This window comes from Oryctolagus cuniculus, chromosome X (assembly GCF_051225735.1).
Source record: "Oryctolagus cuniculus isolate XC-2025 breed Fujian yellow rabbit chromosome X, ASM5122573v1, whole genome shotgun sequence".
In the NCBI taxonomy this organism is placed as follows: domain Eukaryota; kingdom Metazoa; phylum Chordata; class Mammalia; order Lagomorpha; family Leporidae; genus Oryctolagus; species Oryctolagus cuniculus.
In genome coordinates this window covers 73,090,724-73,099,017 of record NC_142888.1, presented here as the reverse complement: position 1 = coordinate 73,099,017, position 8,294 = coordinate 73,090,724, and positions in this window count along the sequence as shown.

Below are 8,294 nucleotides of genomic sequence, written 5' to 3'. Positions count from 1 at the left end.
TGCGTAATACAGATTTTAGGTGTGCCTCTAGATATTTTTATTTTTAATCTCAGTATTCAGGATGAGTATTGAATGAAGTAGAGGCATTTTTAAAAATTAAGATATAATTCATATCTTAAAGTTCATCCTTATTTTAAAGTGTATAATTCAGTGGGTTTTTCTTTTAAGTATAAAGTTGTGCAACTGTCACCACTATGTAATTCGAAAATATTATCATCTCAAAAAGAAATCCCACACCTATTAGTAATCATTCTCCGACCCTCCTTCCCAGCCCTCTGCTAACCAACCACTAATCTACTTTCTCTTTCTACGGACTTGCCTGTTCTGAACACTTTGTACACTTTATACAGTATGTGACCATTTGTCTGGCTTTTTTCAGTAGCATAATGTTGTCACGGTTCATCCATGTTGTAGTATTTCATTTCCTTTTATTGCTAATATTTCACTGTATGAATATCCCACATTTTGCTCATTCATCAGTTGATGGACATTCTACTTGTTTACACTCTTTGCCATTATCAATAATGCTGCTGCAAACATTTACGTATAAGTCGTTGTGAGGATGTGTTTTCAGTAACCTTGGAAGTATACCCAGGAGTAGAACTCCTGAGTCTTACGGTAACTCCGAAATCGGGGGTCATGTCTGATTTCAACTCTATGTTTAGCATTTTGAGGCACTATCAGAGTGTTTTCTTTTTCTTCCTTTTTTAAAATTTTTAAATTAAAGTTTAATTAAATAAATTAAATAAAAATTTAAAAATGAGTTTCTTTGGTGCAAAAAGACAAAAGCTTAACTTGGGGCTTGCAGTCCAAAGCTTCAGACACTTACATGGAGCCCAGGGCAGTCCTCAGGACACCCGTGGGGAATGGGGAGAAAGGCAGCTGGGAGAGGTTCTTTCTACAAGCTAAGGAAGCACGGAGCCTGGGGTGGCCTCTGTTCCGAGCATCCTGGGCTCTAAGGCGGAGGTGGGTGGGAACCATGCCAGGTGGAGTTCCCCTACCAGAGTGTGTGGTTTTTTAAAAAGATTTATTTATTTATTTATTTATTTATTTATTTATTTATTTATTTGAAAGTCAGAATTACAGAGGCAGAGGCAAAGAGAAAGTTTGCCATCCACTGGTTTGGCTGGAGCTGGGCCGATCCGAAGCCAGGAGCCAGGAGCCAGGAGCCAGGAGCCAGGAGCTTCTTCCAGGTCTCCCACGTGGGTGCAAGGACCCAAGCAATTGGGCCATCTTCCACTGCTTTCCCAGGCCATAGGAGAGAGCTGGATTGGAAGTGAAGCAGCTAGGACTCGAACCGGCGTTCATATGGGATGCCGGCACTGCAAGCGGAGGCTTTACACGCTACACCACAGCGCTGCTCAGAGTGTTTTCTAAAGTGGCTTACAATTTTACATTCTTATCAGCAAAGTATAATGGTTTGATTTCTCCACATCCTTGCCAATAATTCTTAAGAAAATTTTATTTTCGAAGTCCAAGTTACAGAGAGGGAGAGGGAGAGAGAGAGAGAGAATCTTCCATCCACTGGTTCACTCCCCAGATGGCCACAATGGCCTGCACTGGGCCAGGAAGGAGCCAGGAGCTTCTTCCATGTCTCCCATGTGGGCGCAGGGGCCCAAACTCTTAGGCCATTAGCAGGGAGCTGGATCAGAAGTGGAACAGCCAGGACTGCAGGCAGCAGTTTTACCCCCTTCACCACAACACCGGCCCCACCAATAATTACTATCTGCATTTTGTATTATAGCCATCCTGGTGGTTGTAAAGTGATATCTTATTGTACTTTGATTAGCATTTCCCTGATGGCTAATGATGTTGACTACGTTTCTATACTCTTTTTTTTTAATGGTTATCTTTTTTTCTTCTATGAACCTTTATTTTATTTTTTTTTAATTTTATTTATTTGAAAGACAGAGTTACAGAGAGAGAGGTCTTCCATCTGCTGGTTCACTACCCGGATGGCCGCAAAGGCCAGAACTGAACTGATCCAAAGTCGGGAGCCAGGAGCTTCTTCCGGGTCTCCCACGTGGGTGCAGGGGTCCAAGGACTTGGGCCATCTTCTACTGCTTTCGCAGGCCATAGCAGAGAGCTGGATCGGAAGAGGAGCAGCCAGGATGAGAACTGGTGCCCATATGGGATGCTGGCGCTTCAAGCCAGGGCATTAACCTGCTGCGCCACAGCGCCAGCCCCTCCACATTCTTGGTCATTTATGTATCTTCTTTGGAGGAATGTCTATTCAAATCCTTTGCCTATTTTCAATTGGCTTGTCATTTTACTCTTGGATTGTAAGAGTTCTTTATATATTCTGAATGTTGGATTCTAATCATTAATCTAATAGATTCATAAGTAAGGAATCTTAGTAATCTTGCTTGCCACCCAGGAACTCTTCCAGGATTCTCTTTGAGGAGGACAGAAGCCTGGAGTTCAGAATAAGGACATTGAGACAGTATACACTGGATAACTTGAATAATCAAAAATAGGAGGCTGGTAGCAGAGACCTTACTGAAGGCAGCAGGAGCTTGTGACTAGAGCAATGACAGGTTGGCTGGAAGAAGCGCAGTGTTCAACATACACAAGGTCTAAATAGAAGGGAACTGAAAGCAACCCACCAGTCCTTGAATGAAGATAATTAAGTATCAAAGAAATAGCAGTTTAAATTCCAGAGAATCACAGTGATTCCTCCTAGGTCTCAGTCTAATCTCATCCCTATGATTCTACGTTATTCAATATTTATCAATCTTCTGTATATCAGACACTCTAATATATACTGGTAATATAGTGATAAATTATACACAATCTAGCCCCTTAGGTGACTTAGTCTGGTGTGAGGGTAAGAACAATTTCTGTAAAAGGCTATGGAAAAATATTTTGGCTATAAGGCCTAATAAGCAAAATCAATAACACTGTGTAGGTAATTTTATAAAAAGAAAACAAATTTCCACACATGTTCTATTGAGAAAATTAAATTATATTAATAATCAAGTATAAATTTTGTAATAGAGGTCTACTAGTGAGAAGAATGATATTCTTTCATGGAGTGGAATAATATAAGGGATCTTCAAAAATTTCATGGAGGGGCTGGTGTTTAGCTCAGAGGTTAAGATACCACTTGGTGGGGCTGGCGCATAGTGGGTAAATGCTGCCGCCTGCAGTGCTGGCATCCCATTTGGGCCCTGGTTCAAATCCTGACTGCTCCACTTCCTATCTTGCTCTCAGCTATGGCCTTGGGAAAGCAGTGGAAGATGGCCCAAGTGCTTGGGCCCCTGCACCCACCTGGAAGAACTGGGAAAAGCTCCTGGCTCCTGGCTCCTGGCTTCAGATCGGCCCAGCTCTGACCATTGCGGCCATTTGGGGAGTGAACCAGTGGGTGGAAGACATCTCTCTCTTTCTCTCTCTCTGCCTCTGCCTCTCTGTAACTCTGCCTTTCAAGTAAATAAATAAATATTTTTAAAAAGGTAAGATAACCACTTGAGACGCCCATATCCCATATTAGAGTACCTAGGTTGAAGTCTTCAGTTCACTTTCTTCTCTTTTTTTTTTTTAAAGATTTATTGATTTATTTGAAAGTCAGAGTTACATAGAGAGAGAAGAGGCAGAGAGAGAAAGAGGTCTTCCATCCGATGGTTCACTTCCTAATTGGCCACAATGGCTGGAACTGCACTGATCTGAAGCCAGAAACCAGGAGCTTATTCTGGGTCTCCCATATGGGTGCAGGGGCCCAAGGACTTGGGCCATTTTCTACTGCCTTCCCAGGCCATGGCAGAGAGCTGGATCGCAAGAGGAGCAGCCGGGACAAGAACTGGTGCCCATATGGGATGACAGCGCTTCAGGCCAGGGTGTTAACCCTCTGCGCCATAGCGCTGGCCCCTTCAGTTCACTTTTAAAGCCAGCTTTCTGTTAATGCACACCCTGAGAGACAGCAGGTCCGATCCAGCTCAGGTATTTTGGGTCCCTGCCACCAACGTGGGAGACCAGATTGACTGCTTTGGCTTCTGACTTCTAACTGGCCCAGTTCCAGCTGTTGCAGGCATTTGGCAAGTAAACTAGTGGGTGGAAGAGCTCTACCTGTCTCTGTCTCTCTGTCTCTCTGTCTCTGCCTTTCAAATAAGTATTCCTAAAAGTTCACAGAAGGGGTCAGCGTTGTGGCATAGCAGCAGAAGCTACTATCTGTGATACGGGCATCCTGTGTAGGTGCTGATTCGTGTCCTGGGTGCTCCTCTTCCGATCCAGCTCCCTGCTAATGGCCTGGGAAAAGCAGCTGAAGATGACTCAAGGGTTTGGGCCCCTGCCATCCATGTGGGAGACCCAGATGAAGCTTCTGGCTCCTGCCTTGGCCCGGCCCTGACTGTTGCAGTCATCTGGGGAGTGAGGCAGCTGATGGAAGATCTCTCTCTCCCTCTCTTTCTGTGTAACTCTCAAATAAATAAATAAATCTTTTTAAAAAGTTTATGGAAATGCATATTATGAAAAAACTATGCATGGCTTTCAAAAATTTTTGTTCCAAAATAAACTTTCAAATTATATTTTCCATGAACTTTTTGAAGTACCCTCTTATTTTACTTAATTAGGGTTCAAAGTGAGTGTTTCCTCTCATTAAAATCAGTTGCAAACAGATATGCATCTGTTAAAGCTTATCTGTAGTGAAAGTTTATGTATTTCATCTGTGAAAATGCTTTCGCGTGGTTAAGCACTGCCATATACTGGTATCAATCCACATGTGTATGACTTTAGTTAAGTATACTCATCTATCAGAAGGCATTTATAGAATTCTATTAGATTCTTGGTATTTGCAGATTAATCACTTCCAATTGAAGTTTGGGTGGGAAGCTCCTCAATTGCAGAATTAAATTTATTTTAAAATACAGAATCTCTTTTGCACTTGCATCAAAATCTGAAAAACACTGCTGGAACTATAATTTGAGCTCAGGAAATATATCCAATGAGAGTTTGTGAAAGCAAATCTTGATTTTTGTTTTAACTTTACACAACACACAAGATGATTAATGCAACTTGACATTGCTTGTGACTCAATGTTAGTTGTTGTCTAATGACTTCACTGCCATATAAGCATTATGAGTCACATATAAGCACTCTTAATTTTAAATTATAGGAGCCAGCACTGTGGCTCAATGGGTTAATCCTCCACTTGTAGTGCTGGCAAACCATATGGATGCTGGTTCTAGTCCCGGCTGCACCACTTCCGATCTGGCTCTCTGGTATGGCCTGGTAAAGCAGTGGAAGATGGCCTAAGTCCTTGGGCCCCTGCACTCACATGGGAGACCCAGAAGAAGCTCCTGGCTCCTGGCTTTGGATCAGCCCAGCTCCAGCTGTTGCAGTCATTTAGGGAGTGAACCAGCAGATGGAAGACCTCTCTCTGTCTTTCCCTCTCACTGTAACTCTATCTCTCAAATAAGTAATAAATAAAATCTTTTTAAAAAAAGCACTCAATTCCATGAAAAATAAATTATAAATATATATTGAAGTATAAATTAATAAAAATTATTGGGAATGGGGCAAAAGCTAATTACAAAAACCATTCAGTGTACAATAACAGTGGTCAAAGGTGGCTTTTAAAAATAATATTCTTAATTACTTTTTTATTTTTATTTATTTTTAAAATAATTTTATTTATTTGAAAGAGTGACAGAAAAGGAGAAACAGAGAGAAAGAGATCTTCCTTCTGCTGGCTCATTCCTCAAATGTCCACAACAGCTAGTGTTGGGCCAGGTGGAAGCCAGGAGCCTGGACCTCCATCTGGGTCTCCTATGTGGGTGGCAGGGACTTATAGTCCTCGGGCCATCTTCTGCTGCTTTCCCAGGTGCATTAACAGGGAGCTGGATTTGAAGAGGAGCAGCTGGGACACGAACCGGTGCCTATATGGGATGCTGGTGCTGCAGGCAGAGGTTTAACCCACTACGCTATAGCACCAGCCCCAGAGTGGTTCTTCTCATCCAGAAAATGTTCTTTTTTTAAGACTTATTTATTTATTTGAAAAGCAGAGAGAGAGAGAGAGAGAGAGAATCTTCCATCTGCTAGTTCACTCCCCAAATGGCCACAAAAGCCAGAGCTAATTTCATAAACAAGTTATCCACATGCAACTGTGCCTTAAAAAGTACTACATTCAAAATCTACAGGTTTGTCTCGTTTTTAACATTATACATATGCATTTGCATTTTTTAAAAAAGCTATGATGTGGCAATGCACATGAACTCAAAACGCCATCAAGTTCTACTGCATCACTGCAGTTTGTAGCACACCACGCCACAGGGTGAAGTGATGAGATACCACACAGTCTGTCACAACTACGCAATTCTGCCATTTTGGTACAAAAGCAGCCCCAGACAATACATGGGTGAAAGGGTATGGCTGCATCCCAGTGAAACTTAGACATTTGAATTATATGTAATTTTCATGTGTCATGATTATTAGTAAATGTTCTTTTTCTTTCATCCATTAACAAATGTAGAAAACCATCCTTAGCTTGCAGGCTATACAAAAAAGATGGCAGACTGGATTTGGTTATAGTCCGATGAACACTGTAGTTAGTTTGATTGAATTTCCACATATAACACTGTAGCCATGTGTCTGAGTTTCATATATTGAATGCCTGAAGACAGCACAAATTTATAATCTTGGTTTTGGAAATCATGAGTCCAAAACCAGTCTCACTGGTCAAAAGTCAAGGTGTCAGCAGGACTGATTGCTTCTGGAGGTGCCAGAGAAGAATACATCCTTTATTTCTTGAAGCTTCTAATCCAGCATCCCTTAGCTCCTTGGCAGGTGGCTGTATCACTCCTGTCTCCAGTTCTGTCATCACATGGCCTTCTCTCTGAACTGTCTTCTGCTAATCATTCTTATAAGGGCCAATGTGATTGTATTAGGCCTACCTGTTTAATCCAGGGTAATTTCTCACCACAAGACTCTAAGTAATTATTTTGACTTTTGAGACTATTGGAGTCAAGAGAGACTTTTCTTTTCTAGATTTATTTTATTTATTTGAAAGAGTTGTAGAGAGAGGTAGAGACAGAGAGAAAAAGGTCTTCCACCCACTGGTTCACTCCCCAGATGGCTGCAACGGCCAGAGTTGTGCCGATCCGAAGGCAGGAGCCAGGAGCTTCCTCCGGGTCTCCCACATGGGTGCAGGGTCCCAAGGACTTGGGCCATCTTCTACTGCTATCCCAGGCCATAGCAGAGAGCTGGATCGGAAGAGGAGCAGCCGGGACTAGAACCGGTACCCATATAGGATGCCGGCACTTCAGGCCAGGGCATTAACCTGCTGTGCCACAGCGCCGGCCCTTGAGAGACTTTTCAATTTTATTTTGTTGTTCTTTCTACCATTTATACTAAATGTTATCAAAAGATGTGGAAACTATAGGAAAGTAAAAGTCTTTGCCTTCACTGGATAACAGAAATACAAATCCGAAGTCTCATAACCCAGAAAATAATTGTTTGTTCAGTCTTGTCTAGTCCAAAATAGTTCAGGAAAATCAGAACCTATTCTGCATTTTGAAATCTTCAGGAATGAAATTTCACAATTTCCCTAGTCACGTATTCCCATATCTCACAGTCCTCCCTTTCAAGAAAACTCTCAAATCCTTGCCTGTGGCCAATTTAGAATTCCTTCTTTTCCTTGAGTTTGTCAAGACCTGTGAAAACGTCCAGCCACATTACTAGTACCTTTTTTTCCCTTACTTGGAAAGCACTTCTTGTTTTTTGACCTCTGCTCTTGGGTAGGGGTGGTGCTTAGCTGTGATGAGGGTATTTCTTCAAGAAGTCAAACTGAGATGGGGTGGGAAGGAATGCTTGGCCAACTGTGCTATAGTTAGTATGTTCTAGTCTGATAGTCATTTGTGCTGGGAGGCAATCTTCTGTGTTACTCCTTGCTGTGAGAAGCCTGCTTTTGATGAGGAAGGTGGGGGCACAGTGTTGCTACAGTGCCGTTCCATTCGGCACTTAGAGAATGCTATTCCCACACAGGTGCCATTGAGCTTCCAAACTCCCTTAGTTCATGCTCCTGAGTTTTCTTTAGTTTCCTTGTAGTCCAAAAAAAGGAAGAGAAAAAGGGTTTTCAAATAAAACCCCAGAAAAATCCACAATGGACTCAAACACATTTAGAGCCTTTAATTAATTTCAGACATTTATATGTAGTAGCAGAGGTTTCTCAGGCCCTTTCACACCCTCTAATACAGGACACACTGTTTCTCGACAGGACATATGTGACGCCACACTCTCATGCTCAAACACCTGTAAAAGCTGCCGTTCACACCTACATCCCTCTTCCTCATATCTGAAGGAAT